Source organism: Pelophylax lessonae (genome assembly GCF_965119305.1).
Source record: "Pelophylax lessonae genome assembly, chromosome: 7".
In the NCBI taxonomy this organism is placed as follows: Eukaryota; Metazoa; Chordata; class Amphibia; order Anura; family Ranidae; genus Pelophylax; species Pelophylax lessonae.
The window spans coordinates 135285051-135312663 of record NC_138774.1 but is presented as its reverse complement, the minus strand read 5'-3'; positions in this window follow the sequence as shown (position 1 = coordinate 135312663).

Genomic DNA, 27613 nt, shown 5'->3' with positions numbered 1-27613 from the left:
TTGTCGAAAGCATCGTACTAACAAGCCGAAAATCGGCCCATCGGACGTTGGCATTAGGACCTGTCCCGTTGGGCCTCAATCTCTCCATTTGAGCTTTCCCCCGAATTACATTGCCCTTTTTACCTCTATAATGTTCTATTATTCTAGATATATTATAGTTCCGCTGCTAGAGGTTCCTCTTCCCACACTAGGGGGATAAAGCTTTGATCTCCGGCCGGGAGTATGGATATACTTTTGATGCCCCCCCCCTTCTCTTTTTTTTTTTTGTTACAGCTGTTTTGAGGTTTCATGGCTACTGCCCATCTATCTATCAGGTCATTATTGCATATTTACTTCTCTGCTGCTGGTTAGTTGTCCTTTGTTAGATCTTATATTGAGCCTGTATTTTGTACTTACCTAATGTTACTGACCTATTTGATTGTTTTGCACTTAAAATTCAATAAAATTGTTTAAAAAAAAAAAAAGAGGCTAGTACCAGAAAAAATGTAAGTACTTCACTGCTTGCCTTTAAAAATACAAGTAAACATGTATGAATGATTACAGAGTTGTATTAATTTGTGTTTTTTTATTTTATTTCTGCTTAGAATTAAGCTTTAGCTGCTTTAGCTCTCTTACCTTTATACCTATTATGGATCAGAGCGATTTGTACACTTCCACTATGGGCCTGAATATTCAGCAATAAGTTTGTCATTGGTTAACCACTTGCTGACTACCCTGTGCTACCTTCCTTGAAAAAAGGAAATTTATTTTCCGAAACATGTCGGGCATAAAAGTACCAAAATGCTACTCCTATAGCTTCACCCCTGCCTGTTAGCGTATCCGGTATAACCATGTTAGAGCACAGATGCCTGACCGTAGTGGTATATTATATACCAATATATATCATTACTGTCTTTAAAGTGGAGTTCCACCCTAATTTTATACTTACCTCCATCTTCTCGCTCCGGGTCACCTGAAAAGCAAATGGCTAATCGCATTTTTTTTTTTTACTTACCTCGTAGCGAAGAAAATATACTTACCTTACTTCCTTCTTCCTCCTTCCTCGGCTGCGGCCCGTCGTCACTTCCTGGCTCTGCAATGATTCCTGGGAGCTGAACATCATAGCTCCCAGGAATCATTGCGCCTGCACCGGCCCCGACGTCAGTTCCGGGGCGCGCGTGTCATTCCCTTCTAAACAGCTTCTGGGCATGCCCAGAAGCTGTGGAGGGATGACGCGCGCGCCCGGAAGTGACGGCGGGGCCGGCGCAGGGCATTGTGGGACCGAAGAAGGCAGAAGAGGACTCCGAAGAGGATCGCGCTGGCTTCAAGCTGCCCACATCTGAGATGGCAGCGCTGGACAAGACTTTTTCAAGGTAAGTATTTGTCCTAACAGGTAAGTGCAACCCGGGACAGATCAGAGGCTAGCCATTGTGGAATGCACTAGCCCTGACTGTCCCGGGGGTATTTAAAAAAAAATAAAAAATTCCAGGATGGAACTCCGCTTTAAGATATAGAAATATACTTTTTTGAATACTTTTACAATGGTTTCGAGTGTTGGCTGTATTTAAACCCCACGGAATTGGGACCACCATTTTCCTGTTCTATAATTAGGCCCAATTTGGACATTTTCACTTAGGAGTGTACTCACTTTTGTTGCCAGCAGTTTAGACATAAATGGCTGTGTGTTGAGTTATTTTGAGGGGACAGCAAATTTATACTGTTATACAAGCTGTACAGTCTCTACTACATTGCAGCAAAGTGTTATTTATTCAGTGTTGTCACATGAAAAGATATAATAAAATATTTACAAAAATGTGAGCGGGTGTACTCAGTTTTGTGAGATACTGTGTATATATATATATATATATAAATATATATATATATATATATATATATATATATATATATATATATATATAATATTATGAATATAATGTATGGTTCAATTAATTATTCAATACATTTTTCTACAATTTTACCTATCCCCCCCCCCCTTTTTTTACCTTGTTTTTATCTTTGTAATTTAGGGCACACATGAGGTGTTCTCATATATATACTGTATATACCATTATCGGTCTTTTTACAGCAATCCACCTTACAGTTTTTTCTATATTAAACAATGGATATGAATCATGTTGCAATTACTATAAGATATGAAAATTGCTGTTTTTTTTCTGTTGTTCGCATTTTAGTCTCTGCCCTGAATAATAGGTTCCTATTTGTAAAGTTTATTTTTTTTTTTTATATGCCCATCATTTTATTTTGAGGTGGTGTTTTATATATATTTTATATACAGTTAATGTCAATTTGAACTGCAAACATAGGTGTCCATGGCAGAGGGTATTGGCTTTATTGATTACATACCCCTGTTTTTCCCCCCAGCCCCCTCCTCTCTTTTTGCTATATAACATCAGATTGGTCCGTCCAATCACATGACTTAACAAGGCACAGGCATGCGGAACATGTCTCATGGTGAAGGGACCTCTCTGCACTTGGCTTGCCTTCCACCGACGGACTGATTCCTGATCCTGGGGCCTGTCCTCTGGTTGCGATGAGTGACATCATCACTGGTCGCCTCCGCACAGTCAGGCCGCTACTACATTCTCCCATCGGTTTTCACCATTTAAATTGCCACCTGTATCCCCTGGGAACCATAGCGACCTGTTGCACGGATTCCATCAGTGGCTGATCATCTCCCCCCCCCCACTCCCATCTGGTGCTGTTGGACAAATTTACTGCGGGATCCCCAGGCTTCTTCGATAATCTCTCAGCATCTCCGAAATTTCTTCACAGACAACAAGACCTCTGTTAAAAAGCCCTTCATCCTATGGAATGCCTATAAGGCTTTCATAAGAGGCATTCTCATCCAGCAAGGAGCATGGGCTAAAAGGAGATATGACACCAAGTTCAATGCTCTAAACTCTGAAATTCACAACTTAGAAATGCAAAATAAAGCCAGCCCCTCCCCTAACATCCCCAAGGCACTCATTAAACTTAGGGAAGAAATGAGAAGGACCCTGTTGACACAAAAATACGACATGCATTCTAAGAGAGTTAAGCTTCAATCCTATGCAAACGCTAATAGGGCAGGGAAGTACTTAGCCAATAGGTTGAAGCAGGTGAGATCTAAATAATAAAATTATTCAATCATCAAATTAAATGATCATTAATGATAATAATGATCATTATTATCAATCATAAAATTATTAATTCTCAGCTATAGCCAACCAATTTGCAGATTAATATGGCGCTTTATATACAGTAACTTACGTGACGACCCTAAGACCCCCCAACCCACATCTGATGATATTCAGAAATTCTTAGACCAACTACACTTCCTCACGCTTTCAGAATCTCACCCGAAATCTTTAAATGCTCCATTCACACCCTCTGGAAATAGAAAAGGTCTTACTGTCCCTACCCAATGTTAAATATCTGGGGCCTAAAAGCTTATCTAATGAATAATTCAACATTTTTTGGGGGTGCAATAAGATATCAGAGTTTTTGTTTGCATGGTCATTATTTTGCCCACTAGCATCAAAAATCTACCCTTCTTAACATGAATTACATAGCAGGACGTCAATGTAACTTTTTTAGAAAAATAGATATAGGCATATACAGTATACACCAAAGCACCAAAATGAAAGTTAGCAATTAAAAAGTAACACAGACGGCAATGAAATTTGGAGTTTTCCCAACTCTGGGGGAGTCCTAAGCCTCAAAAGACCCTCAGAGTGAGGGAGTCCTCAGTGTTACTCAATAGGTCTGCTGTAGGCCCTGTGGCAAGGTAGAAAGACCTAAGATCAGGAAAGTCAGAGGGAGTATTTTGTCTTAACATAACCTCTGTATATATTCAATAAACTATCAGAAACTTTAAAACATTACTGTAAGGAAATGGCCTTATTCCCTGTGGGAATCGAAGCACTGTTGATTTTTGGTTCAAGTATTCTTGTGGCAGTGACCTTGAAAGATGTTGATCATCCTCCTAGTGCAAAACAGGAGGTTCAAGAAAGATGTATGTTTAGAATCCACTGCAATATACAAATCCTAATACCCATGAAGGTCTGCTCATGTCTTTAAGGGATCTGAGTCAAAACTTGCAGACAGCAACTTACGGCAAAAACACAGCAAAAACAAAAATAGACTCCACGCAAGATAACAGCGAAGTGGCTTAGCCCTTGGAATTACAAGAAGAAACGAAAATGGAATAAGCCTACAGTCTAGGAATTAGCAGTTAGCACTAGAGATGGGCGTTCTCAAAAAAGAACAAACCACAGCCTCTAAAAAGTGGGCAAGGAAGATAGATACAATATTTGAAAGCAACAGCATTCACTTACATTACAGACCAACTCTGTGCTCCCAGGAGAGACATCCTGATGCCGGTGGTATGGGATCCAAACAACTTCTCTTGTAGCCAATCAAAGAGCTAGAAAAGAGAAAGGGGTGTAACTCCAGAGAAAAACACGGCCGGAGGAGAGTCGAGCTGCATGCTGAGCACTAGTACAGAAGCCATGCAGGCGCACTGGAAGCCTCCAAGTGTTGACCAGCCAGCAAAGCCCTGTAATTTCAGTATGCTGATCACACAGAACATCAAGCTGACTGAATGGCAATGCATTTTGAGAGCCTACATGGTCACTCTACCTAAACCGAGCAAGGAACACACAACTCCTGCTAACTTCAGGCCGATTTCACTCCTAAACACAGATGTTAAAGTCTTCTCCAAACTCCTAGCTAAACGGCTAACTGATATACAGTACTCCCTTCTTTGGTTCGACAGGACCAGATGGGTTTTGTGAGGGGTAGACAATCTGCTAACACTACAAGAAGAATAGTGAAAATTATGTGTCATGCTAAGAAGCTTTCCATGGATTCAGAGAAGGCATTTGACAGAGTTCACTGGCAATACATGTCTATGGTTGTATCTAAATTAAATTTTCAGAGACTCATACATTCTTCTATTTTAGCTTTGTACTCTTCTCCAACAGCACAGGTATACACATCTGGTCTTTTGTCGAAAACATTCAACATTTCCAATGGGACTTGACAAGGATGCCCACTCTCTCCCATCATCTTTAATGTAATGATCTAAACCCTTTCCGAGATGATGTTTGCATCCCCTCATCACCGTTTTCAAATGTAATTCCAGATCACATTTGATCAATCTATTGACAGATGATGTTATTCTTATACTAACCAATCCCCTAACTTCCCTCCCACATGCCCACCAAGTACTCACAAGTTTTAGTTCAGTCTCGTATTACAAGGCTAATTTTTCCAAATATCTCATCCTAGGGAATTTTACAATCCACCAGATCGCACCTCCAGTATACTCTCCCGTATATGTGGAGCACACAGGGTATACCATTCTTGGGAATTACCCTAAGCGTTATGCCATTCTCCTTGGCTGCTTCCAACCTCAAGCCTCTCACCGCCAAAGCTGAGGTTCAACTTAAAAACATATCTCAACGAGGCGAATGCGCGGCGGCTCCCCGGATGGCGGCTTAACCAGGGAGCTCCGTCCCACTCCAGCACTATAGGTGCCCCTACAGTGATCAACAGCACCTACCTGCCTCCAGATCTCGGCTCCAGCTCCCCGGTACACACAACAAGACCCCCGATGCCCTTCTCCCAGGTCTGTAGAAACCTCACGTAACAGTTTACAGCCACGGCATCCCGGCCCTGCAATCCTAAAATGGCGGCCGCTTCCTCACACGGCTCGGGACCCAAGGATGGGGAGGACATATCAGACGCACCAGCTCTATTGGGACAGCACAGGTCAGTCCCCAATAGCCCTGCAACTCCCTTGGAGCTCTCAAAAATACTATCCCCAGCATCTACAGTTTCTCTTCTGGAGAGAACCCTGGATGAATTAATAAAGTCCCCGGCTGGGGCCTACTCGGACCTGCCGAGCCTGACACAGGGCTCTCCTCCCCACTATAACCAGCAGGACTTTGCCTATTTAATGAACACCTGATCCAAAATGCTATCTACTGGCTTGGTCCAGACAGCTTCCCAGATAACCTCTGCCATTTACTCAGATTTGCAGAGCCTGGGGTCCAGACTTGAAACCATAGAACTTAAAACTGACCAGACAGTACTTAAAGTGAACCAGAACTCTACCAGGATGCAAGACTTGCATGAGCAGCTGGACACAGCATTATCTAAGATAGACGAGCTTGAGAACAGGTCTAGAAGATACAACTTTAGAATCAGAGGCCTGCCAGAGAGTGTTAACCACTTTACCACCGGAGGATTTTGCTGTCTTCTGTCCAGGCCACTTTTTGCGATTCGGCACTGTGCGACTTTAACTGACAATTGCGCGGTCATGCGACGCCGTACCCAAACGAAATTTATGTCCTTTTTTTCCCACAAACAGAGCATTCTTTTGGTGGTATTTGATCACCTGTGCGATTTTTACTTTTTGCGCTATAAACAAAAATAACAATATTTTTCACATTTTTTTATATGAAATCCCCCCCCCCCCAAAAAAAATGTAAAAATCTAATTTTTTTAACATTTTTGGCCAATTTGTTTTCTGCTACCTATGTTTGGTAAAAAAAATCACGATAAGCGTATTTTGATTGGTTTGCGCAAAAGTTATTGCGTTTACTAACTACGGGAAAGATTTCTGTCATTTTTGTTTTTTTTTTTTTAACGTGTAATGGCGGCGATCTGCAATTTTTTTTGCGGGACTGCGACATTGCGGCGGACAGATCGGACCCTTGACTGACATTTTTGACACTTTTGGGGGTACCAGTGACATTACTGCAGTAATCAGTGCTATATATATGCACTGTTACTGTAAAAATGACACTTGCAGTGAAGGGGTTAATTTTATTGGAGAGGGAGGGGTTAATGTATGCCTGGTGCTTACTGACGTGTGGGGGGGAGGTGACTTTGTGAGACAGGGACAGATCGGATGTCCAGCTATGCTGAACACTCCGATCTGTCACTCCCTGTCACTATGTAAACACAGCGGGCGGATCTCCAGACTCGATCTTACCCGATCGTCGGGGATCGAGTCTGGAGAAATCTTTTGCCGCTGCTCCTCCCCTGGCCTGACTCCCGCTGTGAATAAAAACAGCTGGAGCGCGCCTCCGGCGGCGCGCGAGCGCCGCCTACAGGGGGAGGAGTCCAGCGACGTAGGTCTACGTCGCTGGATGGGATCGTGGCAAAGTGCCGCAGTAGCCTCCATGTGAGCGGAGGTAAAGTGGTTAAAGATGTTGAAGTTGCTGTTACCACTTTCATAAAGGACTTGATCCCCAATATACCGCAACACCGCCTTGAGCTTGATAGGGCTCACAGGACCCTCAGACCCCCCCTCCCTGACCGATCACCAAGAGATATTATTGTGAAACCGCACTTCTATAAAGTCAAGGAGGAGGTCATGAAGATTTCTAGAAATGCGGAGCAATTAGCCATTCAAGGCCACCCCATTCAAATTTTAGCAGATCTGTCACCCACTACCCTCCAGAAACGGCAGGCACTTAAGCCGCTCCTACAAGTCCTACAGCAAACAGCTCTTAAATATTGGTGGCCCTTTCCTTTTTGTCTTACTTTCATTCATCAACAAAGAACATACAGTTTTTTGGCCCTCCCTGAGGGTAAACATCTCCTTCTGAAGCTTGGTTTCATCTCGCAAAATCCTGCCACCTCAGCTTCAGGCAGAAGCTCTGGCTCCTTCAAACGCCCTTCACCTCAAAGCCCCCTGGTTCCAACATGGCAGAAACAACAGTTCAAGCGTGCCAAAGATGCAAGACCCCCATAATGACGTTCTCTTCCCAATTGATATCCATTCACTCTTCATCAGTCGCAAATTTGACTGATGTCTTAGGGGTACATTCCCTACCCTGCTGGCCTGCAACATGGCCCCCTGTGGCGTGCTCGGCACTCCTATGTTGAACGTTAATCTTTTGTCAAATTTTTTTCTCCAATTTTGCATTTTTTATCCTTTTTGCGGGACTCTCACAACAACTTATCAAGACATTTTTTTTCTTAAGGATTCTTCCCTTGTTGGTGGGTGGGTTTTTTTTTTGTCCTGGAGGTGCCTTTTGCTTTATGGGGTGCCTAGCCAGAGCGGGATTACTGCTGCTCCTCGCCCCCTCTCTTCATGGGTTTTTTTCCCTTTTATAGACCAGGGCTGATGCCTTTATTTTTTAAAGGCATACATGGGATGAGGGGTTGGATAGGATTTGGCCTATCCTCCCCGACTTGAGTTGGAATTTTTTGGTATTGTTATTATTTGCTTATTTTTGTTGCATGTTCTTCTCTCCCCCATCTTCTGCCCCCCCCTCTCCCCACAGGTCACCGGGAGTTTCCTCGTCCTCTCTCAACAGGGTCTACCACTTGAACGTAGAGGTTCCAGACTGGGCTTCACCTCCTACCTTAGGTCGGACTACATACTTCGAATTGCCTCCACTACAGCGCTCCACTCATCTGTTATCAAAAGTCTATGTCGACTGCCTCTTCCCATCCCTGGAAGATCTCATCTCACAATGTTCAAGGGGCTTAAATCTCTGTTGAAAAGACAAAAGCTCTTTAACCTGTATCACTCCCACCACATTGACATTGCATTTACGCAGGAAACACATTTTCCGGCATCATACAGACCGTTGTTTGTCCACCACAAATACCCTCAATTTTATTTAGCAAATGCTTTAGACAAAACCAGGGGTGTTGGGATTTTCTTTGTTCGCCACGTACAATTTGATCTTGAAAGGAAGTTGGAGGACCAGAAGGGTAGATATCTTTTATTGATAGGAGAAATTGAGGGTCACACATTCTCCATGCTCTCTTACTACACCCCGAAAAGACGACAGGAGAGGTTCTTCCAACACCTAGCAACACATGTCTTGCCACACGCAGTGGGCACTTTGATAATGGGAGGGGATTCCAACATAGCCCTAGATTGAGGACTAGACAAATCGCACCCGGGTAATCCTTCTTTTTGCTGTCCATCCAAACAGAGCACCTGTATTGCTAAATTGCTCTTCTCAGAGGGCTTGATTGACATCTGGAGAGAGCTGAACCCTACCGCGAGAGACTACACGCACTTTTCTGCTCCACACAATATTCTATCACGGATAGATCATATATTTATATCATCTAGGACCGCTCCCTGGGTAGTGAAATCGTACATTAGAGATCCCCCCCTCTATGATCATGCCATGGTTATCATTCTAATGAACCGCACCCAGGTCCAAGATAGGGAATTTCGATGGTGCCTTAACAAAGCACTCTTGAGCGACCCAGTCCAATGTACCATCTTGAGTAAGGAATTGGAAACATACTTTTCCTCCAATGACACCCCGGAGGTCTCTCCTGAAACTATTTGGGTGGCCTATAAAGCTGTGATAAGGGGGAAGATAATTCAAACCACCTCGAACCTTAAGCGTCAATGTAAGGCTGATCTCTTAAAGTTGGAGTTGTATTTTCTTGATCTTAGTAGAACCCACAAAAAAGGACCTACCTCCACGTCCAAAGCATGCTTGGAAGAAGCCAGGCTCCATCTGAACCTGGCCCTGACGACCGAGGCTGAAAAACAGCTTCGCTCGTCGGGAGCCAAATTTTATGCTTCCTCTGACAAAATCGGGCCCAGACTGGCTCCAAACTTTCCCCCAAACAGCGTTCCTTCAAGATTCCCAAAATCAGAACAGCACAAGGCACCTTATCCCAAAACCCGCAACAGGCCTTGAAATCTTTCCACAGCTTTTAATCGAAATTGTATGACTTTGATCCTGCATCCCCTTCCCAGACAGTACAGGACTTTCTAGATGACTTGGCCCTCCCACGCCTCAGCCAGGAACACAGGGAACAACTTGAAGACCCAATTTCAGAATTTGAAATATTAAGTGTGATCAAAGCGCTAAAGAAGGGTTTTGCTCCGGGTCCAGATGGGTTCTCCACAGCTTATTACAAAGTATTTGCAAACATCTTAGCACCTCATTTAAGTAAGTTTTACAACGCCCTGCAAAAAGGGGGGACTATTGAGAAGACTTATATCCGCTGACATCCGCAATCCCATAGACATTCAATATGTCCGTATATCACCCTCAAACGGATAGGGTGATTTAACGGACATACGGAACGTCCGTGTGAAAGAGCCCTTACCCTTTTAAAATGACTATTAACTGGTGATGGGCTTGGTTTTGGTCTGAATCCATAGATTAGCTGTCATTGCTGGATCAATGAGCTGTGGGCGATATATTTGTGCAGCTGCCGGGCAGATATTCTCAGGCCTAAAGCTCGTTGGACCAGCAATACAGGTAACTTCCTGGTTTGCACTGAACCCAAGCTCACCCTTACTTCTAACTAATGCATTTTATAAGAATTTTGTTATCATACATGTTTTTAAAATTGTTTACGCTAAAATAGATGTTAATTTTTATCTCAGTTTGAAGATTTGCCAAAGCTTTATCAACACTTTTGACAAGGATCTTGTTCTACTTTGGTGTGATATAGTGGGATTTTATAGTCCGTGGACTTCAATGGAAATCCATCTTCTTGCATTTTTTAATGTGATTTTGCATGCAATTTGTGCTGGTTATTAGGAGACGGAACCCAACGGCATAATAACAACCTGTGACTCATCTCTTATTCAGCAGCAGGGATGAGTAATTGGTTGTTAAAGAGCTGGCATCAGCCAGCATCCTAACAATGACGAATCATCCTTGCTGTCAGTGGGGATCCCCACTGAAAATAGAATGTAAACAAAAAGGCTGACATAAAAAAAGCAAAAAAAAAAAAAAAAAAACAGTGTGCAGGTTGCTCCAATCCATGCCAGGCCCTTTGGGTCTGGTATGGATTTTGAAGGGCCAAACTCACAAAAAAAAAATGTAAATGGGGGTCCCTGCAAAATCCATACCAGACCCTTATCATTGCATGTAGCCCCGAAGGTCAAGAAAAAGAGGGAATGAGAAAACATCCCTCCTCCTGAATCATACTAGGCTACATGCCCTCAACATGGGGGCACTTTGGAACCGCCCCAGCAAAGCACCTTGTCCCCATGTTGATTAGGGCAAGGGCCTCTTCCTCATAACCCTTGTCCAGTGGATTTGGGGATTTGGGGGTGACCTATCAAAATCTGGAAGCCTCCTTTACCAAAGGGACCCAAGATCCTGGCCCCCCATGTGAATGAGTAGGGACTAGTCCACTAAAAGAAGTAAAATAAGTCAAATGCAAATAGAAACAGAAAACAGTTTTTGACAAGTCCTTTATAAAAAATAAATGTCCCTCAAAGTAACTCCATCATCAATCACAGTGAAACAGAAATCTGCCATTCGAAAACCACGACCTCCCCCGCCCCCACTCAATTGCTGAGTAACAGCACCGCTAAATAAAAAAGGGGTGTAGGTCACCTGGTGATATCATAGGGTGACCTCTGCCCCCTGTAACATCACATGGCGGCCCTCGGAGAGCACACACTATGATGTTCTTGGGGGCATTTGCCAGGAGATGTCCCCCATGGCAAAGTGCCCCCATATTGAGGATATATGGCCTCATGGTTCCGGGGGATGAACCTTTTCCTGGCTGGCTGGGCTACATGCTTGGATAAGGGTCTGGTATAGATTTTGGGGGGGGACCCCATAAAAAAAATTGGTGTGGGATTCCTCTTATAATCCATAGCAGACCAAAGGGCCTGGTATGATTTGTTTTTTTTTGGGGGGGTCCCCTTTAAAATCCATAGCAGACCCAAAGGATCCCCTACTGTCTCCAGCTGACAGTAGGAAAACTCATTATAGTTAAGATGCCGGCAGGTGCTGGCTCCTTAACAAATGATGACTCCTCCCTGATGACTAAGTAAGGATGTTACAGGGGACCTGGGAAAAACAAATTATGCTAAGGGAAAATCTGTTTGCTCCTTGGTCACCATGTGAATTGTGTCAAATAATTTAATTTATGTATCCCTTACAAAGTGATTATTCTTTTTATCTTTTAATGCCCCCCCCCCCAAAATTGTTTACCAATTCTTCTTAACAAATCTTCATTCCCTGAATTTTTTTTTAAATTCCACATCATCCATTTGTCTTCCTTTCCCACTACTATTTTTTACATTCCAACTGCATCTCCTCCCAATTTGATATTCTAATCTATCTCTACACATCTTGCTTTTCTTTTTCTCTACAATGTCTTTATTCAGTATTGCAACAAATTACTGAATTTTCAAATGTTTTTTGATCAAACAAAGCGTTTCCATGAGAGAGCATTAAAACCCCAAATTTTTGTCCAACTTTTCAATTTTATAATATTCATTTGATTGTAAAAACATGAGGTTCCTATGCTGCTCAAAATTCACTATTTTCTTTTTTCAAATAGTATAGTCCCAATACTGGGGAAGATTTGAATCCACAAGCCATATGGAATCAATCCCCCTTTCAAACATTTTTTCACAATTTATCATATGACACCAAAGTTCAGATTTTTTTCTTACCTCCTATATCAGCGTTACGTTTGAAAGTTCCCAAACTAATTAGAGGGCATTGGGTCCATAGCCCCCTCCCAGCAGCGATATCTAACCACCAGACTTTCCAGTTATGTTGTCTCATTCACAAAGTTTCTCTTCTCTCGACTGCTCTGTAATTAATAAATTAAAACAAAATAAAAGCAATATCCGAAACCTGATAATTTGATTGGTTATTCAAATTGTTTCTTATCTTTTATTCCATGACCAAAAATTTAAAAAAATGTTGATTGATTACTTTGAAAAACAATCTCCACTTCTCCAATTTTAGTGAATCAGCCCAGGACATATGAATAATAAAATGCACTCCTTGAAATACGATTGATAAAGCTGACTGCATGAATTAAGTGAAATTATCACCATAAATATAAGATGCTACTAGTTTTAAGATCCCCTGGTTGGTACAGTATAAACACATACTTATTAATGGTGCTAGTATTTCCTGATAATTTAAAATTAAAAATTGCCATACAAATTACTTTACAGCAAAAAAATTCTGCATATGTGTTTTTATTATTCTGTTCTGGTTAAAAACACATACAGTATTTGAAATATATAAAGTTTATATTATAAACAATTTCAATTTCTGTGCTAAATATTATATGTGTTATGTATGATTATTTTAGTAGGCGAGCAGTTAACATCTTTATATGTGTTTTTTTATTAATTTTTATAATTATTAAGAACTTTATTTTTATTTAAAAATAAACCAATGCTGTATTTACAACTGAATGTGTCATTCCAAAAAGACTATACATAAAAAGTGCTAATACTTCATGGATTATAAAATATTTAAAATTATGAAATAGTATATACATATGTGTTCTTCTTTTATTAATGTCCATTTCTGCGAATGTATTGAACTTTAATATTGATTTTGGGATTAAAGAATGTTTTCTGTTTTTTTTTTAAGATTTATTATTAGAAATATATAATCTCTGAATTTTAAAAGAATCTAAAGCTTTAAAGGAAATTCTTGAAAGGAATCTGATATGCCCATGACTGATGCCTAAGTTTCATGATGCATATCATGTATGATTCAATAAAGATTAATGTTTAAGAAGTATCATATCTGCATTCATTGCTAAGATGAAGCAACAGAAAATACGCTAAACCTAAAACATGAACCTGCACCTGGGTTTATCTAGATCAAAGCTCTAGGATGAGGATTGCATGTGAACAGAATAACTAGTGGAAATTATTTCAGACAATACCTTTTCTATACTGTTACATTCTATGAAATGTTTGGGATGCAGCATCTGGAAACATATTTATCAACAATTTTCTAAAAACCAATAAGTCACACAAGAAATGTAAATGAAAATACATTTTTGAATGTCTTTAAAAATGACAAAAGTAGAAAGAGATGCTGGCTACTTACAAGCTTATTACTTGTCCTCCTTAAAAATCCCCCAAATTCTAAGGAGATTTAATCACAAATAAATACAGTTGAAGTAAAGGTTGAGATGATAGATAGTGTCCTGGGGTATTTCCTCCCAGGTCTGGACCAGGGCATCACTGAGCTCCTGAACAGACTGAGATGCAACCTGGTGGCGTCGGATGGACCAAAACATAATGTCCCAAAGGTGTACTATTGGATTTAGGTCAGGCGAGTGTGGGGGCCATACAGTGGTATCAAATCCTTCATCTTCCAGGAACTAGCTGCATACTCTCGCCACGTGAGGCTGGCCATTGTCATGCACCAGCAGGAACTCAGGACTCACTGCACCAGCGTAGGGTTTGACATTGGGTCCAAGGATTTCATCCCGATACCTAAGGCAGTCATCTAGACATTGTCTAGCCTGTAGAGGCCTGTGCGTCCCTCCATGGTTATGTCTCCCCAGACCATCACTGACCCACCACTTAACCGGTCATGCTGAACGATGTTACAGGCAGCATATTGTTCTCCACGGCTCCTCCAGACCCTTTCATGTCTTTCACATGTGCTCAGGGTGAACCTACTCTCATCTGTGAAAAGTACAGGGTGCCAGTAGAGGACCTGAAACTGAGCTGCCGAAGGGTGGCCAAGACCATACAGCGGTTTAACAGGACAGGTTCCATTCAGAACAGGCCTCACTATGGTCAACCAAAGAAGTTGAGTGCACGTGCTCAGCATCATATCCAGAGATTGTTTTTAGAAAATAGATGTATGAGTTCTGCCAGCATTGCTGCAGAGGTTGAAGGGATGGAGGGCCAGCCTGCCAGTGATCAGACCATACACTGCACACTGCATCACATTGGTCTGCATGGCTGTCATCCCAGAAGGAAGTCTCTTATAAAGATGATGAACAAGAAAGCCCACAAACAGTTTGATGAAGACAAGCAGACTAAGGACATGGATTACTGAAACCATGTCCTGTGGTCTGATGAGACCAAGATAAACTTATTTGGTTCAGATGGTGTCAAGCATGTGTGACAGCAACCAGGTGAGGAGTACAAAGACAAGTGTGTCTTGCCTACAGTCAAGCATGGTGGTGGGAGTGTCATGGTCTGGGGCTCCATGAGTGCTGCCGGCACTGTGGAGCTACAGTTCATTGAGGGAACCATGCATGCCAACATGTACTGTGACATACTAAAGCAGAGCATGATCCCCTCCCTTCAGAGACTGGGCCGCAGGGCAGTATTCCAACATGATAATGATCCCAAACACACCTCCAAGACGACCACTGCCTTGCTAAAGGTAAAGGTGATGGACTGGCCAAGCATGTCTCCAGACCTAAACCCTATTGAGCATCCTCAAATGGAAGGTGGAGGAGTGCAAGGTCTCTAACATTCACCAGCTCTGTGATGTCGTCATGGAGGAGTGGAAGAGGACTCCAGTGGCAACCCTTTGAAGCTCTGGTGAACTCCATGTCAAAGAGGGTTAAGGCAGTAATGATAAATAATGGTGGCCACACAAAATATTGTCCCTTTGGGCTCAATTTTGACTTTGTCACTTAGGGGTGTATTCACTTTTGTTGCCAGTGGTTTAGACATTATTGGCTGTGTGTTTAGTTATTTTGAGGGGACAGCAAATTTACACAAGCTGTACACTCACTACTTTACATTGTGGCAAAGTGTAATTTCTTCAGTGATGTCACATGAAAAGATATAATAAAATATTTACAAAAATGTGAGGGGTGTACTCTCTTTTGTGAGATACTATATATGATGACAGGTAGTATATTCAGAAGAGGAGTACAGGGTGTATCATGCTAGACAGCAAATACAGGAGATAAGTGCAGTAGAGATGCTCCTCTGCCACCTCTGAGCTCTTTCTGTAGCCAGCAATAGAGGTACTGAGCAAGAAATCTGCAGAGTGGCGGGAGAGATGAAGGGGGAAAGAAGCAGCAAGGGTTCCATGGCACCACTGATCCTGGCAGAGGAGCGCTGTCACTTATAGACACAGAAACCAGGCTTCTGTGTTAACATGTGACAGTAGTGAGGCACAAGAGCAGTTCCAGCACTGGAGGTGGTGGAATTCAGTTCCACCAAGTTTCAACTGAAGAAAAGCCCTGCTCTTTTTTTATTATAGCACGTTAGTTTAACCACTTTACCTCTGCTCACAGTAATATTACTGCGGCAGAGTGGCTCGTTATCGTCTGACGACGTAGTACTACGTCGTCAGACACTCCCCCTTCTGGGCGGCGCTTGCGCGACGCCGGAGGCTCGCTCCCGCTGTTTTCATTCACAGCGGGAGTCGGGCCAGGGGAGGAGCAGCGGCGATCGCCGCTGCTCTTACCCGATCATCGGGGATCGAGTCTGGAGATCCGCCCGCTGTGTGTAAACACAGCGGGCGGATCTCCATAGTGACAGGGAGTGACAGATCGGACTGTTCAGCATAGCTGGACATCCGATCTGTCCATGACTCACTCAGTCACCTCCCCCCACACACGTCAGTAAGCACCAGGCATACATTAACCCCTCCCTCTCCAATAAAATTAACCCCTTCCCTGCCAGTGTCATTTTTACAGTAACAGTGCATATATATAGCACTGATTACTGCAGTAATGTCACTGGTACCCCCAAAAGTGTCAAAAATGTCAGTAAAGGGTCCGATCTGTCCGCCGCAATGTCGCAGTCCCGCAAAAAAAATCGCAGATCGCCGCCATTACGCGTTAAAAAAAAAACACCAAAAATGACAGAAATATTTCCCTTTGTTAGTAAACGCAATAACTTTTGCGCAAACCAATAAAAATACGCTTATTGCGATTTTTTTTACCAAACATAGGTAGCAGAAAACAAATTGGCCAAAAATTTTTAAAAAAATTGGTTTTTACATCTTTTTTGGGGGGAATTTCATATAAAAAAATGTTAAAAATATTGTTATTTTTTCAAAATAAACGCTCTTTTTTTGTTTATAGCGCAAAAAGTAAAAATCGCACAGGTGATCAAATACCACCAAAAGAAAGCTCTGTTTGTGGGAAAAAAAGGACGTAAATTTCGTTTGGGTACGGCGTCGCACGACCGCGCAATTGTCAGTTGAAGTCGCACAGCGCCGAATCGCAAAAAGTGGCCTGGACGGAAGACAGCAAAATCCTCCGGTGGTAAAGTGGTTAAAGGGTCAGTGCACATTATAATGTATAATTAGTGCTGTTTTTTTTTTTTTTTTTGTACTCTAAATATCAGGGGATTATAATTGATATAGCAGATGAGGTTTGTTAGTAAATGTGTGACATGGACATAATACATATACTAAAAAGTACAAGTATTATCTGTATTTTGAGTGTAATTAGGCATTTTCAGTCTGTAAGCATGCAACACTCATTTTTGCACATTTAAGGCCCGTACACACGTACCGATCGTCGGCATACAAACGTCGGTGGACGAAGGATCTGCCGATTGTACGCGTGTTAGTATGGTGCCTCCGACAGATGTCTGCGCACAATCCGCGGACAAAAGTCTTTCGTGCAAACATGAAAATATTTGTATGCCGACACCAGAACGGACGATTGTTCGCCTGTCAGTACACAATTCGGCCGACAGACCGCAGATTTGCAAGACTGGGCATGCTCAGAAAATAGAAAACACAGGGAAAGTTAACCATTACATGACATCACTTCTGCAGTCGGCGGACAAAATTCTTGTGCTGTCCTTGTGCTGTCTTTGCACTTTTCAGCAGACACCGACATCCCGGGGAGAAAAGAGGAACATTTGTAAGCCGACCATCGGTACGTGTGTACGGGGCTTTAGCATGCATTTTTATGCCTGAAAAACTCCTCTCCTTCCCAAGAACTCTTCTCCTCCCCTTGACTAGCCCAGGAACAACATTTCTGAAGCTTGATACACATGCAAAAACACTTGCACAAAGCTTGTAAATACTTTAAATCACCAGGAATATGCTCCACTTACATTCTGCTCAGGTGTGAGTGCAGGCTTAAAAGAGAAGTATGGAATCTTTTTTTTTTTTTAAGAATTATACATACCTAGGTGGATGCAGCATCAGTCTGATGCTGCACCTGTCCCCCACCGCTTCTAATGCTGAGAACCAAGTGATCTATCACTACACTGGTTCTTACAGCTACCTGAGCAGAGAGTTGGCGTCTGTCAGCCATCACTTTCTGCTCTGCCTCCCCCCACCCACTGGAGCGCTGGGCTGTGGAGGGGGCAGGAGAAGCCGACTCAGGCTCTTAGCAGCTCACTGAGAGGCAGAGCCGGGTGGTGGTCTAGGCATGTGGGAGGATTCCGACCATAAGAGTGCAATCTTTCCCAAGCCTGGATCAGCTCTGTGACGTCAGCTGAAAACAGCTTACAGGAGTGCAGAACAAACTGCACTCCTGTGATCCACAGGAGAAGTGCAGACAAACAAGCTTTTGCTCTATTTCTCATTTAAAAGCACAAATAAATAAATAAAATAAAACTGTGCACAGAAAATTTGACATTGATCAAAGGTATTTGGCAGAGAAGAAGGGGCACAATTGCTTCTTCCTCTTACCAGTCTATTGGGGTGACAGGCAGGTGATAAACAAAGCAAGGTAGGGAGCACACCATTATTATTATTATTATTATTTTTATTATTATTATTATTATTATTTTGTTGAAAATGTTTTTACACAGTTTTAGCACCATGGAGAGCTACTGCAGGCAAATTTGGCCCCAGGTCCTCCATATCTTCACAAAAACTGTACATGTAAGAGTTAATGGTGGTTTTCTGCAGCTGTAACATTTATCCCATTGTAAATAGAATAAATCTGACCATACAATGCAGAGAAAATGCCACTGAATCTCCCTTGCGCCAATATCTAATAAACATTCACAGCACAGATTGACATGCTATTGCTGTTGCTATTGCTGTTGACCCTTACATAAAGTCAAAAGGATGTAACGAGCAAGGCAGAGACACAAGTGCGAGGTCATCATGTTAGGGGAATTCCCAGGAGTTTGAGAAAGCAGCATTCACCTGTATTAGCCACAGTAAGAGTGGTATATGGAAATTTGATAAGTGATCCATCTGCCTATCTTTTATTATAATAAACCTGATTTTTATCATAAGCATGATGATGTGTCTTTGTTTTATGGAGCTGTGCTGGGACTGTTGCTAAACATGTGAAGGAGTAGGAGTAACCCTTGAGAGGCTGGTGTGACTGCATACTTTAAGAAGTATGCCTGGAGAGAGCCTAAAGCCTCGTACACATGCAACGAATTTCCGCCGACCGGTCGTTCATCTTTTGTCCAAAATGGTGTCTGTTGGTTGGAATGTGCTCTAGACTGCACACAAATTTTGTCGTCTGACAGAATTATACTTCAGAAGTGATGTCATGTGTTGGATTGCTTTCTTTGTGTTCTATCATCTTTGAGCATGCCCAGTCTTGCTCATAAGATTTTTCCCTGTCGAAATCTGTACTGACTGCACGAAAATCGGACTTGCTTTGACGGTGGACAAAAATTTTATAGCCTGCACACCAGAATTTTTTCGGCCAAAAAGTCGGAGTCGGTTGTCGAGAGCACCATACTAACAAGCCGAAAATCGGCAGATCGGTCGTCAAACAAAAATTCCTGGCCGAATTTCGACTCGTGTGTACGGGCCTTTAGGCCCCTTTCACACATACGGTCCGTTCAGTTCATCAGTTCAGTCACGTCAAAATGTATCAGTTTTTCATCGTTTTTCATCAGTTTTTCATCCGTTTTTTGTCCGTTTTCATCCATTTTTCATCCGTTTTTTTTACATCCACTACCAATGCAAAAATGGATAAAAAAAAACAGATGAAAAACTGATACATTTTGAGGTGACTGAACTGATGAACTGAAAGGGGCCTTAAGGAAAGAGGGCAGATGATTAACCTCTGTGGATTTATGGCTAATGTGACCTCCTGTGAAAATAGATGTCAGAAGTGTTTCAGACAAGCCGCTGTGGGAAGTTTACACTGGAGATGAAATGGCGATAAACAGGACTGTTTAATGACTATACATGTTATAAATAACTTTTGAATCACATTGATTGCACTTTATTTACTATGCACTAATTAGTGATCTATTGCACATGGGTATTCTTGCATTATTTGTATATGTGTGGTCACCATTGGTAATATCATATTGGCTTGTTCACATTTTTATCACTTTATATTATGTAATGGGAGTGTGCATTTAGGAGCGCTGTACTTTATTTCATTTTTTGGTATGGTATTTAGGCAATTGCCATCTGGCCCAATTTTGACACTTCGCTCCTACATGTAAAAATCTACTTTCTTTTGCTAGAAAATTACACAGAACTCCTAAACATACATTTTTTTTTTTTTAGCAGAGGTCTTTTTTTGTTTGTTCAGCAAAAAAATTAAAACCCCAGTGGTGAATAAATACCACCAAAAGAAAGCTCTATTTGTTTGAGAAAAAGGCAAAAAATGTCATTTGGCTACAGCGCTGCATAACTGCGCAAATGTAATTCAAAGTGCGACAGCGCTGAAAATTGGCCTGGGCAGGAAGGGGGTTTAAGTGCCCAGTAGGCAAGTGGTTAATGCCGAGTAAATAGATACCTAATATGTCACGCTTTAAAACCTTCTTCCACCATCTGCAGAAGCAATTGAGTGGCTAATTAGCCACTCAGATCACTTCTGCAAGAAAAAAATCGCTGGCTGAAAAAATACATACACAGGTGCAGGTATTATTCCGGTATAACCACTGAAACCAGGGGATGTCCTCTAGGCAGGAAGTGGTAAGGTATGAATCACTGTTAGTGTTTAGCTGTTCTTAGGTGTGTTAGTGTTTAGGACTGGCATTTTGTTTGCTGTGAGGGGATTGGGTGTTTATTTATATGATAAAATAGAAATGATTGCTGCGCTTAGGTGAGTAAATAAAAGTAAGTAGGCGAAAAGCTGCTAACACAGATCCAAATGCAAAACCAGATCAGAAAAACATATAAATAAAGATGTAGCGCTAATCTGAATATGACAGTCCGTATAAAGGAAAGTCCACAATGTGTTTGTAAAGCACTCCACATCAATATGTCACGCAGGTAGTGAAAATCCAGATGCCAAGTCCGCCACCAAGGTGAAAAGACACACACTGCCTCTTACCAAATAGTATAGACCCTCATAACAAAGGTCATATCGAGCATGTTCCCATGAATACATGATCAGTGCTTCTCCTAGGCAATCAGCATACCTCCATAACTCCCAGAATCAAGGCATCCAGTAACCAAATGGAATAAAGCAGACAATAGCTCATTGCGTAACATGTACAAGCTATTTAATGTTTAAAATAGGTAAAAAGCAGCTTACAAAACGGTGGTGGTACTGGCGCTGAGTGAAAGCTCCTTTGCCTGGCGATTCGCGTCCTATTCCCGCTGACAAAATGGCCGCCGCGTCTCCTCGTGTGGGCTAGCGTCGCCGTAGGCCCCTCCCGACGCGTTTCGTCAGAGGTTGATATTATTTATATGATCTCGCTGTTTTTCTCATTTTCTTTTTAAATTTTTATTCTCTGAGCTTTTTCATCACACTGTCCCCTGGCTGACCTTCCCAAATCCAGGTATGTGTTAGCCCCTTGTGCCTGCCGGGAACTATGGAATCCCGCTAGAGTCTCCAATGTGTATGTGCTCCCATTTAGAACAAAAATTGGTGTGTACACACAGCAGAACAAGAGGGATAGGAAGTCAAAGCCACATTTCTCCTCCTCCTACACAGTGGTAATTGACAGCAAGTCAGCCTGGCTTTGGATTTGTGTCTTTCCCAGGAATGACTGCAATTAAGATTGTGATTTTTAAGGAAAACATTTTATTCATTATGCCGCCAACTTCTTAGTTCACTTTGGTGTTCAGTATTAAAACAGATCACATATAAATGCTCTTTGAGAGTCTTCTTTAAAATTCCCCTATCTGTGAGTATTATTACAGTTGAATGATATTTTATTTAATAGAGTCTATTTGCTTTTGATTGCTTTTATTATGTATTTTATTTTTGAAACATTAACCAAGCAGGCTGATTTGTCTAGATGTTTTAAACTATCTTCAAAGATGGTTTAAGACCAATGTTTTTTTTTTTTTTTTGTCAGACAATTAAACATTTTGAAAGTCTACATAGAATAAGCAGTTCATTTTACTAAATGCGTGCTATCACTTCCCCTAAGGCTTCCACAAAATGCTTAATGACTAACTGCTGACATTGAACATGGTATAAGAAGAAGAAAGCATAGTAGAATTAAAACCAGTGTGCTGCTACTCCTTCTCTGTCCGATCAGCAGCTTGGGAATGTGGTTTTAACCTAGCTTTGCTGTATCTGTAACTGTGACGGTTCAGAACCTAACTGTGCTGCTTGCCAGGAGTGCCTTGAACACTAAAGTGACTGAACAGAATAAAAAACAAGCTGTAAAATGTATATCATATGCATTTCAGCTATTTAGCTGATTGTCTGGAGCTCAGCTAAGAAATATTGTTTTTTTTTTGCTTTTTTGTTTCTGTTAATCGAGAAACAGATAGTTTTCTAACAACATGTGGTCTAAATTGGCATGGCACCTCCCAGACTCATCCCAACGTCAAAGAGTAGATGAATGCACTGGTTTGAGGGGGTGGCGTACACCGGGTTTAGTTCGGCGAATCCAGGGACCCCGAAAGTAACAGGGACTTCTATCTCTCTGTGGATTGCATGTGAGTCCAACAGGCCCAGGTGCGTGAGAATCTGGTGGGGTTATCATTTGCTATACTTATCAACTCTTCCATGTCTGCAATTTTATTTATACGTTTGAGCCATTCAGGTATCTTTGGGGGAAAGGGAGAACACCAGTGTTTAGGAATACGGAGCTTGGCAGCGGTATGAGTAGGCAGATCCAGAAGAGTGATGAAGGAGGAGTGTAGCCAGTGTATATTCCATTTGCTGAGTAGTGTCTTGTGTCGTTACATTATGGACTTGTTTCCAGAATTTTTGTAGCACAGGGGAGGACCACCATATGCGGAGGAATATTCTTGTGTCATGGTCTTACCTTCTTGCTGTTCTCCTTCGTTTGACATGTGCTGGCGGCCATCTTGGTTTCTGGGTTTCTTGTAGCCTCCCACCCTGCGGCTTCTCCTTCCCACTGGGAGGAGCTGGATGCCTAGCTCATATATATAGGAGGTCTGTGGCTTCAGTTCCTTGCTTGGTCCTCCTGTGTTCACATGCTTCTAAGACTGCTGCTGCTTCTGGTCCCTGATCCTGGCTTCGTCTGACTACCCTGCTGGTTCCTGATCCTGGCTTCGTCTGACTACCCTGCTGGTTCCTGATCCTGGCTTCGTCTGACTACCCTGCTGGTTCCTGATCCTGGCTTTGTCTGACTACCCTCCTGGTTCCTGACCTCTGGCTTCGCAAGGACTCTGCCTCGGTTTCGCCATCCGTTTGCACTTTTGCTTTACAGCTTGATTTTCAATAAAGCCTTCTTATTTTCACTTATCTGTTGTTGTACGTCTGGTTCATGGTTCCGTGACATTAGGACCAAGCCATGAATTCTGACGGTACAGGGCCATCCTCGCTACCCACGCTGGTTGCCAGACTTGATCAGCAGGATCACCTGTTGGGTCGGTTCGCCGTGGCGTTGCAAACCCTGCTTGAACACACGGCTCATTTCGCTCCCGTTGCCGATGGGTCGGTTGTCGCTCCTGGGCCCGCTCCTACTGCCGCTCCGGTTGTTGCGCCAGAGTCTACCCCGACACCTGTTGTTGCGCCTGCAGTGTTTCGGGGTATGACCGGTTCTGCCCCCCTTCCACAGCGCTTTGGGGGAGAGCCAACTCAGTGCCGAGGTTTCCTTAACCAGGTGGGCATTTATTTCGAGTTGCTGCCACATGCCTTTCCTACTGAGAGATCAAAGGTGGGCTTCTTAATTTCGCTGCTCTCGGACAAGGCCTTGGCCTGGGCCAGCCCTTTATGGGAGAACAACAATCCGTTGGTTGCCGAGTTTTCCGGTTTTGTTGCTTCTCTTCGGAAGGTATTCGATGTGCCGGCTCGTGCTGCCTCTGCTGCGAAGCTCCTTATGTCCATCAGACAGGGTTCACGATCCGTAGCTGAATACGCCATTGAGTTTCGTACCCTGGCAGCAGAGGTGGGCTGGAATAATGAGGCTCTGGTCGCTGCTTTCTCTCATGGTCTCTCGGATGCCTTGAAGGATGAGGTTGCAGCTAAGGACCTACCAGTGGAGCTCGAGTCTCTTATTTCTTTCTTGATTTTGATTGACACCAGACTCAGGGAGAGACCTTCCTTTAAGGAGAGTCTGCGGAGGCCTCCTAACAGATTGGTGCCTACCTTTGCTGTCCCACCCGTGCCTCCCTCTCCTCCCACGCCTCCTGGGGATGACTTGGCTGGGGGTGAACCCATGCAGCTGGGCTTTGCTCGCCTGTCCGAGGGGGAGAGGGTACTCCGAAGACGCGAGGGTCGATGCATGTACTGTGGTCTCGGTGGGCATTTTCGGTTGGCATGTCCGAACCGTCCGGGAAACGCTCGCACCTGAGATCCTGCCGGGGGCAGATCTTGGGTGGAGTCTCCTCGTCCCCGGTTTCCCGTGTTGACAAACCACTGATCACTGTTGTCCTCTCCTGGGTCGGGGGCTCTGTGACGACCCAGGCGTTGGTGGACTCTGGTGCTGGTGGTTTGTTCATTGATAGTGTGTTCGCTGCCGCCAATTCCATTCCTCTGCAGGCCCGAGGTTCTCCACTGGCTCTTGAGGCGATAGACGGCAGACCCCTTCTGCCGCCACACGTGACTCATGAGACCCTTCCAGTGGGGATAGCCATTGGTGCCGTTCACAGAGAGTCGGTCTGCTTCCAGGTTATTTCGTCTCCACACTACTCGGTGGTCTTGGGGTACCCCTGGCTCCAGAAACATAATCCGACTTTCGATTGGAGATCGGCCGAGATCCTCTCGTGGTCACCGCAGTGGGGGGCTAGTTGCATCCATGGGCCTGTCAAGTTGCTGTGTACTTCCTCGGACTCTCTGTTGCCTCCTGAATACGAGGAGTACCGGGATGTATTCGATAAGGTGCGCGCGGTTGCCCTACCTCCGCAACGCCCATACGATTGTGCCATCGAGTTACAACCTGGTGCCGTTCCTCCTCGTGGCAAGGTCTATCCACTGTCGGTAGCGGAGAATGAGGCCATGGAGGAGTACGTGAAGGAGGCGCTTTCACGCGGACACATTCGCAAATCCTCGTCCCCGGCAGGGGCTGGATTTTTCTTTGTGAAAAAGAGGGGCGGTGAGTTGAGGCCTTGCATCGATTACAGGGGTCTCAATCGCATCACGATCAAGAACGCTTACCCGATACCCTTGATTTCCGAGCTGTTCGATCGCCTTAAAGGGGCCACGGTCTTTACCAAACTCGATCTGAGGGCGGCATATAACCTTGTAAGGATCAAGGCGGGCGATGAGTGGAAGACCGCGTTTAACACCAGGACCGTTCATTATGAATCCTTGGTTATGCCCTTTGGGTTGTGCAATGCGCCCGCAGTCTTTCAGGAATTCATTAACAATGTTTTCCGTGACCTGTTGTAGCAGTGTGTGGTGGTCTATTTGGATGACATCTTGGTATATTCTGAATCCATGGAGACCCACATTCTGGATGTCAGACGAGTGTTGCAACGGTTACGAGAGAACAAGCTGTTCGGTAAGCTTGAGAAATGCGAATTTCACCGATCCCAGGTAACCTTCTTAGGTTACATCATTTCCGCTGAGGGGTTCTCCATGGATCCTGAGAAGGTTTCGGCTGTCTTACAGTGGCCCCAGCCCAGTGGTCTTCGCTCCCTGCAGCGCTTTTTGGGCTTCGCCAATTATTATCGGAAGTTCATCAGGGACTTTTCCATGCTAGCCAAGCCTCTCACGGATCTGACCAGGAAGGGCAGTAATTCCCAGGTCTGGTCGCTCGAGGCCATCCGAGCTTTTGAGGCTCTAAAGTCCGCCTTTGTGTCGGCTCCGATTCTGTCGCATCCCAACCCTGGGTTGCCCTTTGTCCTCGAGGTGGACGCGTCTGAGACGGGAGTAGGCGCCCTTCTGTCTCAGCGTAGAACACCAGAGGGTCCTCTGCTTCCTTGTGGGTTTTAGTCCCGGAAACTGTCTTCCGCGGAGTGCAACTATCAGATTGGTGACAGGGAGTTATTGGCCATCGTGCAGGCCCTTAAAGAATGGAGGCACTTGCTCGAGGGTTCGGTGGTTCCGGTCCTCATCCTGACGGACCACAAGAATCTGACCTACCTTTCTGAGGCCAAGAGATTGACACCACGTCAGGCCAGATGGGCTCTGTTCTTGTCACGTTTTAATTACGTGGTCTCCTACCTACCCGGTTCCAAGAACATCAGGGCGGATGCCTTATCACGGCAGTACTCCGACCTGTCCAGGGAGGAGTCGATTCCGACTTCGGTCATACCTCCGAATCAGATCCTGGCCGCCATTCGCACCAGCCTGACCTCTCCCCTGGGTGAGCAGATTTTGGCGGCTCAATCTGGTGCTCCCTCTGGGAGACCCAACGGCAGATGTTTTGTGCCTGAGGAGTTGCGCACTCGGTTGTTGCGAACCTACCATAACTCCAAGACCGCGGGGCATCCTGGAAAGAATCAGCTATCCTGGGCTGTTTCACGTCTGTTCTGGTGGCCTTCCCTACGTTCCGACATCGCCGCATATGTAGCGGCATGCTCCGTTTGTGCCCAGAGTAAGTCCCCTCGGCACCTTCCGTTGGGCCTTCTGCAACCCATAGCCACCGGGGAGCGCCCATGGTCACACCTGGGGATGGATTTCATTGTGGACCTCCCTGCATCCCGAGGCCATACGGTCATTCTCATGATTGTGGATCGATTTTCCAAAATGTGCCACTGTGTTCCTCTCAAGAAGTTACCCTCTGCACAGGAGTTGGCCACGATTTTTGCCAGGGAGGTCTTCCGGTTGCACGGTTTGCCCAAGGAGATTGTGTCGGATCGGGGAGTCAGTTTGTGTCCAGGTTCTGGCGCGCCTTTTGCTCCCAGTTGGGGATTCATCTCTCCTTCTCCTCAGCCTACCACCCTCAGTCCAATGGGGCCGCAGAACGATCCAATCAGGCCTTGGAGCAATTCCTTCGTTGCTATGTCTCCGATCACCAAGACAATTGGGTTGACCTCCTGCCTTGGGCTGAGTTTGCCAGGAACACGGCGGTGAACTCTTCCTCTGGGACGTCTCCCTTCATGGCCAATTATGGGTTCCAACCTGCCGTGTTACCGGAGGTATTCTCTTCCCAGGATATTCCGGCTGTGGAGGATCACCTTTCCGTCCTACGTGCTTCTTGGGTACAGATCCAGAAGTCCCTTGAGGTCTCTGCGCAGCGCCAGAGACTCCAGGCTGATCGCAGACGAGCGCCTGCTCCTTCCTACCAGGCCGGAGACCGTGTATGGTTGTCCACCCGCAACCTCAACCTTCGAGTGCCCACTCCCAAGCTGGCGCCTCGCTTTGTTGGTCCCTTCCGAGTGCTTCGCAGGGTAAACCCGGTAGCCTATGCCCTTGCGCTTCCTCCTGGCATGCGGATCTCCAACGTGTTTCATGTTTCCCTGTTGAAGCCACTGGTGTGTAATCGTTTCACTTCCTCTGTTCCTCGGCCTCGTCTGGTCCAAGTGGGCAATCGTGAGGAGTATGAGGTGAGCAATATCCTGGACTCACGCCTGGTACGCGGTCGGTTGCAGTTTTTGGTTCATTGGCATGGTTATGGTCCAGAGGAGCGTTCCTGGGTTCCCTCCGCAGATGTCCATGCTCCTGCCTTGCTCCGAGCCTTCCACGCACGCTTCCCTCAGAA